General features: G+C 38.7%; 1 pseudogene; it reads left to right on the plus strand.

The window, feature by feature from the left end:
• The first annotated feature begins 3,304 nt into the window (after positions 1-3,304).
• On the plus strand, positions 3,305-4,842 carry LOC108287671 (annotated as a pseudogene).
• The last annotated feature ends 6,687 nt before the right edge of the window (positions 4,843-11,529 follow it).

An 11,529-nucleotide genomic window follows, 5' to 3' on the forward strand; every position in this document is an offset into this window, starting at 1 on the left:
AAGGGAAAATATTTACCATGCATAGCTAAAATGAATAGAAATCCTAAACTAAAGCTATTAGGCATTGCTTTTGGCAATGCAGCCTTCTATGTGAAGGAAAAGATTCCATGAGGGAAAACAAACAGAAACACAAAGATGGTCAAGGATCAATGTGCTACTATGAAAGAATAACACAGAAATGACTTCCATAATTTGTCAAGTTCAGTCTCAAATTTATATTAAGTAGGGAACTGTGAATGTATTGAAATGTGACATCTTTTTCTTCTTTCATCTCTTTTCAAAACCATGTGAATTACCCGCTTGAACACACACTGTGAGCTGAACTTTGGAAAAAACAATTAACAAACAAAAAATACTGATAAGAGAAAATTCACCAACTCATTGGTGATGTGAAAATGAATTATTGGTTTTCAGTCACACAAACTATTTCATTTTTCCTTATAAAATGATAACTAAAACAATAGGCTTTATTGAGTTCAGAATAAAAGAATTAAATATTGTTCCAAGAATGTAGCTGGTAAATGATTAAATTAGGAATGAGTGATATTGCTGCTGGATGGTTTATAAAAAGGAAAACCCTAGCTGGCCTCTATATTTCTGCGATGGTGTTAATTCTTTGACAATTTCTTTTCATCATTATAATTTTTCTTATAATATGATAGCTCTTACAATTGGAACGATCCTCAACAAGTCATCTAATCAAGCTCCTTGTCGTCCGGCAGAGAATTCAGTTCAACAAATTGTTATTGAAAGCCTGCTACATCAGAGCCACTGTCCTAGTCTCTGGGTCAGATTCAGAAAACATGCCTACCGGTCTTGAGAAATTAATATTCTTCTCAAGAAATAGATGCAAGAATTGAGTCCCAGGCAAGTAAGTTACTTGCCCAAGGTCACACAACATAGTGATTTTCCACTATTTAAGAAAAATATTATCTTCAATGTATTCATGAGTTCCTCTCAGATTTGACAATTCCTCTTGTCACATTATCAATTTTGTGACAAAAACAGACTATGTGGTGATAGCAGGGTAATTTGTTCTTTGCTCCAGGTTTAATAATAAATACTATATAACAATCACATCAGAGGAAAAAAAAAGGATTTAGAAACACTTAAGTTAGGAACTGGAACATAATCACAGATGAAGATTAATCTATTAAAGGACAGCATCAAACTTTCCAAGAGATGAATATTTTTCCAAGATAATATGAAGAATACGATAAAAGTAGAAAACTGAGTTATATCCATTAAAATGTAAGAAATTAGAAATGTTGTCAAAATGCCCTTCTCTATATTCCAAAAAGGGGGCCAGACTAATTCTCTCAAACTTTCAGGAAACAGACTCCCCTGTAAGTCCTTTTCAAAGATACACTGTATCTTTATGATTCATGACGGTGTCCCCAGTACCTAATATATAATACTGTTCAATAAAAGTATTATTGGAAGAAAATAGAAATGTCATTTACTGTAGAAAATATTCACAGCATACAGAAAATAATGGAGATGACCATAGTTATTTTACCAACCTAGCAAAACTGACAGAAAAATCTAAGAGGATTACCAAGAGAGAAAACTATGGACCAACAATCTCACTTATAAAAAGTCTAAAATTTTCAGGCAAACATCAACAAATCAATTCCTGAGGATATGAAAGGAAAAATGTTCCGTGACAAAGTAGAGATTATGCTTTGAGTGCAAGAAAAATTCAGTATAAGTAGCTCTAGTTATACAAATCAACTTACTATTTCTGCAAAGACTCATAACATTATATCAATACATGTTAATATGTTTTGATAAAAATAATTTTCTATAGTAAACATCTTTAAAAAATAGAAAAATAAGATATTTTCTTAATATGAGTTTTTTTTAAAAAAAACTTTGTAACTCAAATCTAATAGCAGCACTAAAATAAATAGTAAAATGAATTAAATTAGGAAAAAGACAAAGAGGTCCTTTTTCACCAATATTGTTTAACCATATTCTAGAAGTGTTTCCTGTGTCAAGCAAGATTAAAAAATGGAAAGTATAAATATTAAAAAAAAAGAAAATGTCATTATTTGCATACAATTTGATTATCTAGCTGAAAAAGTCAAGACAACTGAAAACTGTATAAACTAATAAGTATTGGTCGAAATGCTGACCACATAAATAAATTAGTAGTAGCAGATTTCACAAATGTCAGTCATCAATATTTTAATAATCAGCATCTAACAGTAATGTAATATAATATAAATAATTGAATTCAAATTAGCAACAACGATGCAAAATATGTAGGGACTAAATTTAACAAGAATTATGAAGACTATCAGAGCAAAAACCGCAACTTTCTACTGAAGAATACAAATAAAGATGAATGAATAATGGAAATACTAATTCGTCAAAACTAAAAATAATTTGTTTAAAACAAGCAAAGCGCACAAAATGTTAATTGATTTCCTACATATAAAATATTTCACATAGCAAAAAAATATAGGCTAAAAAGGTGAGCAAGCAATTTACAAAGTAGTAAGTGCAAATGGGTATGGACTTTTAAACTTACTTGTAATTAAATAAGTACTAATTAAAATGGGCATTGTCAGAGGTCAATAACTAGATGATAATAAAAAAGAATATTGAAACCAGCTTCAGGAGAGTTTGGGAATTTTGTATTCTCATTTATTGCTGGGTTTGTACATTAGCATAGGCTTTTGTGGAGGCATTTTGGTAATATGTGTTGAAGTTGAACATGCATATCCTTTGACCTAGACATTAAAAATTTGGAATTTCTTCTAAGAAAATACTTGGATACATTCACAAGATGCATGTATAAGGATGTTACTATACTATATAACTATAGTTATAACTTGTTCATGTGTAAATAAATTCTGGAAGCATATAATCAGAATATCCACCGTCAGATTATGGGCAATCCTCTTCCATGTGATTTCTTGTGTTTTCTGAAATTTCTGCAATGAACATATCTACTTTTCAATTTGAAATTAAAATGAACATTTAAGAAACAATGTATCATTTTGGGTTGGAGAAACTGAGAAGTGAGTTTATCTGGTATATTGTTCAATGTAGAGAAAATCTACCCAAGGATGTGGATACCTAATAATGGTTTTGCTGGGTCTGGAGCAATTAAAATTGCTTTCTATACAGGCCATTTTTCCTTGATGGACACACACACACAGCTGAATTTGAAAATGAAAAAGATAAGTGAAAAACTGTCCTTTCTAGAGCATTTATGCCTTGCCTAAATAACTTTAAACAAGCCATCCTTAGGTAGTCAGAGTTGAGAAAGATCTACCTTGAAAGCATACAACATATGCTCCCTCATTTTAAAAAGCCTGTCTTGGCCCTGGCCTTCAGCAGCTGCTCCTACACGAGTGGGCCCAGTGCCAGCATCAGCTCCTTGAGCTTCTCCTGAGTGGGCAGCAGCAGCTTCCTGGGTGGAGGCTATGGTGGGGCCAGCAGCATGGGAGGCATCACCACCGTCATGGTCAACCAGAGCCTGCTGAGCCCCCTTAACCTGGAGGTGCACTCCAATGTCCAGGCCGTGCACACCCAGGAGAAGGAGCAGTTCAGGAGCCTCAACAACAAGTTTGCCTCCTTCATAGACAAGGTACGGTTCTTGGAGCAGCAGAACGAGAGGTTGGAGACCAAGTGGAGCCTCCTGCAGAAGACAGCTGGGAGCAACATGGACAACATGTTCAAGAGCTACATCAACAGCCTTAGGCGGCAGCTGGAGACTCTGGGCCAGGAGAAGCTAAAGCTGGAGGCAGAGCTTGGCAGTATGCAAAGTCTGGTAGAGGACTTCAAGAGTAAGTATGAGGATGAGATCAATAAGCCTACAGAAATGCAGAATGAACTTGTCCTCATGAAGACAGATGCAGATGAAGCTTACATGAACAAAGGGGAGCTGGAGTCTCGCCTGGAAGGGCTGACTGACAGATCGACTTCCTCAGGCAGCTGTAATGAAGAGGAGATCCGGGAGCTGCAGTCCAGATCTCGGACACGTGTGTGGTGCTGTCCATGGACAACAGCCGCTCCCTGGACATGGATGGCATCATCACTGAGGTCAAGGCGCAGTGGGAGGAGATGGCCAGCCACAGCCGGGCTGAGGCGGAGAGCATGTAGCAGATGAAGTATGAGGAGATACAGACAGTGTCTGGGAAGCACAGGGATGACCTGCAGTACAAAGGCTGAGATCTCCGAGATGAACCGGAACATCAGCGGCTCCAGGCTGAGACTGAGGACCTCAGAGGCCAGAGGGCTTCCCTGGAGGTCGCCATGGCAGATGCCAAGCAGTGTGGGGAGCTGGCCGATAAGGATGGCAACGCCAAGCTGTCCGAACCCGAGGCCGCCCTGCAGCGGGCCAAGCAGGACGCGCGCGCAGCTGCGTGAGTACCAGAAGCTGATGAACGTCAAGCTGGCCCTGGGCATCGAGATCGCCACCTACAGGAAGCTGCCGGAAGGCGAGGAGAGCCGGCTGCATCACTGGATGCAGAGCAGAACAGGAGTATCCATGCGAAGACCCCCGGCGGCGATGCAGGTGGTCTGAGCTCGGCTATGGGGGCCTCACAAGCCCCCGTCTCAGCTACGGTCTGGGCTGCAGCTTTGGCTCTTTGGCTGTGGCGCGAGCTCCAGCTCCTTCAGCCGCTCCAGCTCCACCAGGGCCCTGGTTGTGCAGATCAGACCCGCGATGGGAGGCTGGTGTCCGGGTCCTCTGACGTTCTGTCCAAGTGGACAGCTGCGGCAGCCCCTCCCAGCCTGCCCCTCCTGTGGCTGCCCCAGAACCTGGGAGAGAGACCCCTGTGCAGGGAAGCACAGGGAACAGGAGAGTCACCTGAGGCTCAGCCCTAGCCCTCAGTCCAGCCGAGGGGGAGTTTACTGCTTGGGGACCTCCCTTGCCCATGCCTCCAGCTATGAAACAATGCAATTGCTTTTTTGGTCCAAAATAAAACCTCAGCTAGCTTTGCCAAAATAAATAAATAAAAATAATAAAAAGCCAGTTTTTGCGGTGAGAAATTAAACTGGTGCAACCCTTTTTGGCAAACTGAGTGCCTACTAAAGCTAAATAGACACAAAAATTGTGACCCATCAATTCCACTCCTGAGTTGATACCCAAAAGAAATGAATGCTTATATTCAACAAAGACCCATGCATGAATGGCAGTTTAATTCCTAAGAGTCAAGAACTGCAAACGACCAAAATATCTGTCAAAAGAGAATGTGGTACATTCATTCAGTGGAATACTACACAGCAATGAAAAGGAACAAAGCACTGCCAAATGCAACAAATAGATGACTCTCACAGAGTTAACTGTGAGTGAAAGAAACCAATCATAAAAACAGAATTATTGTTTGATTCCATTTATATCAGTTTAAAAAATGAAAAAGGTATTCAACAGTAATAGAAGTGAGAATAATAGCTTAGGAATGAAGTTACTGCCTTAAAAGGGAACATGTGACCTTCTGGGGTGTTATAAATGCTGTATAATCTAATTTGAGTGGCGGTTATATGTATGGATAAATATGTAAAAAATTACTGACCTACACACACAGATTTGTGCATTTTACTTGTATAGAAGTTATACTTTAATTAAAAGCTTTTTTATTTTTAAGTAAGTAAAAATAAAAGTCAATCTTTCCAGGAAGAAAAAAATCAGGTCAGCATACTAAGCAGAGTTTGGTTTCAGGGTATTATGCAGTCAGCACTTTTTCTGGCGATGGGAAGATTATTATAACATCTGAATACATTTAATTATTATAACTGGCCAGCAGTCATTTATAGAAATTATTCATAAATATTTAAACACACTGCCTGGGAACATTTCTAAAGAGCTTTTAACACCTTCCAGTCAAGGTACATTGGTGTAATTTTCCAAGATTATGCTCTTGACATTGAAGTAATTGAAAAATCCAGTTCAGATTGACTGATCTTAGTAACAAAGGAATCTATTGCTTTCTTGTCCTTTATTTTATAATACTTTATTTTAGGTTCATCATATTCATTCTGCTTAAATGAGTTTCTAAATATGAAATTCCTGGCTGACACTTTCCAATTTACCCACCATTCTAATGTTGCCGAAAGCCTCTACCTGAGGGCTGAGTCTGGCTTCTATTGGCAAATCTACCTGTTAGTTTATCTATAAAAGAGGGAAGATGAAGGAGAATTTGCCAAGGGCAAACTATAAAAAATGTCATGAGTAATTCTCACAATTTTAAGATTGCTTTATTATTTTTAAATTATTATTATTATTATTATTTGAGATGGAGTCTCGCTCTTTAGCCCAGGCTGGAGGGCAGTGGCACGATCTCTGCTCATTGAAACCTCTGCCTCCAGTGTTCAAGAGATTACCCTGCCTCAGCCTCCCAAGTAGCTGTGACTACAGGTGCCTGCCACCATGCCCAGCTAGATTTTGTATTTTTAGTTAAGATAGGGATGACCATGTTGGCCAAGATGGTCTCCATCTCTTGACTTCGTGATCCACCTGCCTCAGACTCCCAAAGTGCTGGGATTACAGGCATGAGCCACCATGCCCAGACTTATTTTTTAATTTTTTTTCATGGTTTTTATTTTTTAGAGACAGGGTCTCATTTAAAAAAAGGGAGGCCCAGGCTGGCCTCAGCCTCCTGAGTAGCTGGGCCAACAGGTACTTGCCACAAGGCATAGCTAAATAGCTTAAAATTATTTCATTCTATTATTTCTCTACTGACATTTTGCTTCCTAGAGAGCATTCTAGGTAGCAAAAATGTAAGCACTACCCTACAGGTTTCAAAAGTTACAGATTTATATATGCATTTTCCTTTCTGACACATAGTTTATTCTCTAATACTGCCCTGAACTTCCTTAGAAACCTCATTCCCACTGTGAGGAATGTGAACAACTCAGACCTGCCAATTAATGAAGTTCCAAGTCACCCTGGTTTAATAGTTTCCTTTCAGTATAGACATTTAGTCTCTTGAAGTTGAACCCTTTACCAGCTCTCTTCTTTCATTATTCTTCTCCTTGCATTGATCTGTTCCAAGATGGCATTTGGGTGTCTAGGAATGAGGTAAGACACGTGTCACTAGTGGGACTTTGTGCTGAGAGTGTAACATTTCTGGGATTGCTGCATGTCGTCTGCTTTCTCAGGTATTTCTCTGAGAAGATGCCCCTTGTCTAGTAGCTGGCTTGATGTATAGCCTATTGCCAGCTGTATCCGACACTGACAAGTTGATCTCTCCCAGCTGGCTCAAGGTTCAGTAGTATGTCCTGATGATCTTAACCTCTCCTTTGTTCTAATGGGTGTCATAAATGCCTCTGAATATTTTCAAATTCTACATCAGTTCTTAGCCTAGATGTTCCAACCTGCAAGCCCCCTTTCCTCTCACCTCAGTAGGCCACAAGGCAGGGCTACTTGACTTCATTCAGCCTTCTTGGTATCTGCCTCTGGAGACCTGTGGAAATTTTCGAATCTAAATTCAGGTCACGGGGCAGTAGTCTTTAACTTCAGGGTGCATCAGAAACCTCTGGCATTCTTGTTGAAACACAGATTGCTCTGTGGTGTGAAGTAAGTCTGGCGTGAAGTCTAAGAATTTGCATTTTTAACATGTCCCCAGGTGAAGCTGCTGCTGCTGCTGCTGTCATCTTCTGGTCACCACTGGCCATAGGAGAATAAAGTCAACCAAGCTCAGGAAAGCTGAAACTTTGGTACTTTCAATATTATCTTGATATGGCTTGATGTGGTTGAAGAGAGTCTATGAAATCATTACTTTCTGGATCTCCCAAAGTGAATTTTTTTAAAAAATCCCTATCTTTTACATTTCTCTTATCTAACACCAGTCCCTCTCAGAGCTTCTCACATTTCCTACCCTGTACCCTACTTCCTTACATCCTTTTATCTCTTCTCATTCCTTTGGAAACAGAATAAGTGGATTTGGCTATCACATCTCCTATATGCAATATTCTCTTACCCTAGGCAACATGCCAAATATCACAGCTGCCATAGGAAGACAGGGTATCTTCTTTGCGCTTTACAGAAGACCTGGTTCTGAAACAGCTCAAGATATTTAGAATATTCTTTTTTTCTAAAGAAAGTCTAGCTTTAAAGACAACTGTCTTTCTGAAGGATCATACTTTGGTCCAAATAAAGATTAACTCTTTCAGAAGCTCAAGATTAACTCTATTTTTTTTCTCTTTGTACTCCTGATATAACCACCCCACCTCTCTGCTCTCTGCATCCGTATACAGCAGCAGGCAATTGAATGCCTCTGCTTAACTAAAGAGAAGATTATGGCCATGGAATTACAAAATACAGAGGTCATTAATATTTTGCTAAATTATCTTTGTTGGGGATAATGTTCATTAGACTCCAGTCTATTTCTTTATTTGAGAAACTGGTGACCAGAGGGCTCAAATTACAGAGCACACTGCATATTATAACGTAGAAAGCAAATCTATTCTTAGTGCTAAAATTGTGCTTAAATTACTTCATTAAACACTACGAAACAAAAAAAATCCTATATACTATAATCATTTTTAAATATTCACTGCCCTGCCAATAGCTATATTTTGCCAGGTTGTGGAGACAAAGCAAGTTGGCAAGATGATGAGAAACCTGTAATTGGCAGTACAGAAAATCTTTCTGTTGCCAATTTCATGGGCAGGTGCCTGAGATTTGATAAGATAAGAGAGGAAAATTTGTTGCTATGATTCTGAATTTTATAGAAAGCCACTTCCTGCTATTTTAATGTTTGTGATTCCAAATTTACGTTGGCCAAATTTTTCAGGTAGATAATGCTATCAAAGTGGACCCACCACCATACTACAATTCTCCAAATTTGAAAAATAAATACAATTAAACAGGTGTAAGATCGAGACAATAAATCAGACTCCATAGAATGTAGCAGCATAGATTCTTTCATGTAAATTATACCAAGTATTTCCTGTTTGTGGAGCTTGCTAAAAACTAATTTATTTATGCACTGACATTGAATTTCGTTGAATTTCTCGAATTTTTTAAAGACAACCAATTTTAAGCCACGACAGAAGGTTGACGGTCAGAGTTTTTGCCACGTACCTCAGCCCAGAATGAAGCACAGTCCTTGACTCTTTACGAACAGAAAAAATTTTACCGAGTCTTTGCTTACTTTTGGATTTGGTCATGGGGCATGTAATTCCTATTAGTATGAACACAAAGAAGTCTTTTACATTTGTTTTTAAAGCCAAGGCAGCACCATTCTATATTATTCACTGGCCCCATTAAGAGGTCTGATCCTTAACACCATCTCTCTTCAGAGAAGCTCATTACTTTGGTAGGATCACCAATAAAATGGGCTTCTGCTTCTCCTAAAAAAAATCCTGGGACTCTCATTTTATGTGGCCCATTTTCCCCAAGTTTTTCTATTTCCTGTTTCATAAGGAAGGGTCTTTACTGTAAAGAAAGTTAGTTGGAAGAGAAAAGAGCCATTTTCAGAGGAGTCTACAGTGAGTAATTTTCTTTGGTTTATAATCAGTCTAATAATGCAAAGGATAAAATACTGGACCAGAGATAAGAAAAACCAAATTTACTGCCCACTTTAGACACTAATGTTATGCATCCTTGAGCAGGTCGCTTCTCCTCCCTGGATCTCTTTTATAAAATGAAAGGTTGGAGCAGAAGGTGTCTATTCTTCTTGGCACTAAGTTGTAAGCATACAAATATTCATGTATGGTGCTATAAGAATCCTTGGCTTGCTCATACTCCCCCTGAACTGCTCAGAGCCACCCCAATTGCTTAATTTCAGCAAAAAAAACAAGATGCCCAAAGATATAGGGGCAGGACTTAGGGGTTCATAAAAATCACTAATACTAATAGGATCTAGTTCCTAGAGTACTCACCAAACACCCCTATGTTTGTCCCTAAATATTCCCTCACCTTTTGAGTTGCCCTATAAACAGATTAGCTAAGAGAATGGGAATATTGAGCTTCAGGAGTCTTATGGCAAAGAATTCCTAGACTCTGTCCCCTCAGGTAGTCAGGGTTTTTACTGTCAAACAATGTCTCACCTAGAGATCAGGTCCACTTACATTAGATCTTCTAGCATTGTTTCTCACATTTTTGTGCTTATAGGGATATTTTCCGGTCCTTCAGGAAGCCTCTTTCCCCTAACCTCTAACTCCATCATGTACTGCAGTTCAGAATTTAACACTGGATCATGTATTAATACATCTTCAGGATGCATACCAAGGATTTCAGGAAGGTGGAAAGCCAAAGCAGCCACAGACCTGGAGATGTTTTCTAAGGTAGTGATTGGGGCTCTTGGGATCCCAGGTCAGGAAGAAAGAGCGCAGTTTCTGCCTGTGGAGGTTTAGCTCCACAAATTTGCAGGAGTCAATTAGTGGATAACTAGTCACAATATATTAACTTGTTATCTGCAGCAGAGTAAAGTCCCTAAAATGAACCTCTTGTGAAGTTTTCGTTGTGCCTATAATTACTCCATCCTAGTTGAATCTAATTTTAATACCTCCACATTATATGCCAAGAAAGGAATTATATGTACAAACCAGCTTTTAATTAAGAGGAGAAAAACTTATGCGTATGTGTCTGCTTGGTATTCTTTCAGGTTCCTTAATGCAGAAAATGGTATATCAGTCTTTAAGTGACTCCTGATTAATAAATTCTTATTTCAGGGACACAGAGACTGAAATAGGACAAACACATATTAACAGAGTGGGAACAATAATAAAACATAATAAATGTCATTGGTTTAAAACGCATATTGTAAGTGATTCCAAAGGCATGGAAATGTAGTTATTAAACTAGCACAGAGGACCACAGGCCAATTTTATTGAAGTAATTAAATGCTCTCATCAAGTTTATAGCTTCTTGGGTCATTTCAGGCAACTGGAAATTGTAGAAGAAATGTTAATTGAGACCTAACAGATGGCAGACAGCTTGACTTCTTGACTTCGCTGGACAGAGTGGCTAAGTCTTGAGGCCCACTTGCTATACAAACTGCATGGCCTATTGAATTTTGGAGTTGAGGTGAGAAAAGGATTCGAGCAGATGGCATCACAGTCAACATTTCCTTTAAATTGCCATGTAATCATAATATTAACAACAATGCAACAATAACAATACTGAAGCTTTATCGCACACATTGTACATGCCAGGCACTATTCTGGACAGTTTATAGATTTTAAGGCATTTGAACTTGACCACAACTCCATGGGATAAGAAGCATTCTATCATCATGTTGACCATTAAAATACCGCCCCCTCTTCTGATCCTCCAAATCCATGCTTCTGTTTTGTGCTTCAGCATTCCATGAATACGGCCTGGATTTCTCTCTTCCTTCTGTGTCTTACAGTAGGCATCTATATTTCTGTTTACCCCTCTCTGGCCCTCTCACCGACAGAATATGAACTGACTGAGAACAGAGGCTACATCTTACTAATCACTATATCTAGACACTTAGATCATTGATTCTTCAAATATTTGTAGACTACAGGAGTTGAATAAATTAATACCATGTAGATATTTTTTCTGTCAAAGAATATTCTGGGACATGTTTCAAATATTCA

This window comes from Cebus imitator, unplaced genomic scaffold (genome assembly GCF_001604975.1).
Source record: "Cebus imitator isolate Cc_AM_T3 unplaced genomic scaffold, Cebus_imitator-1.0 Scaffold351, whole genome shotgun sequence".
Classification (NCBI taxonomy): Eukaryota; Metazoa; Chordata; class Mammalia; order Primates; family Cebidae; genus Cebus; species Cebus imitator.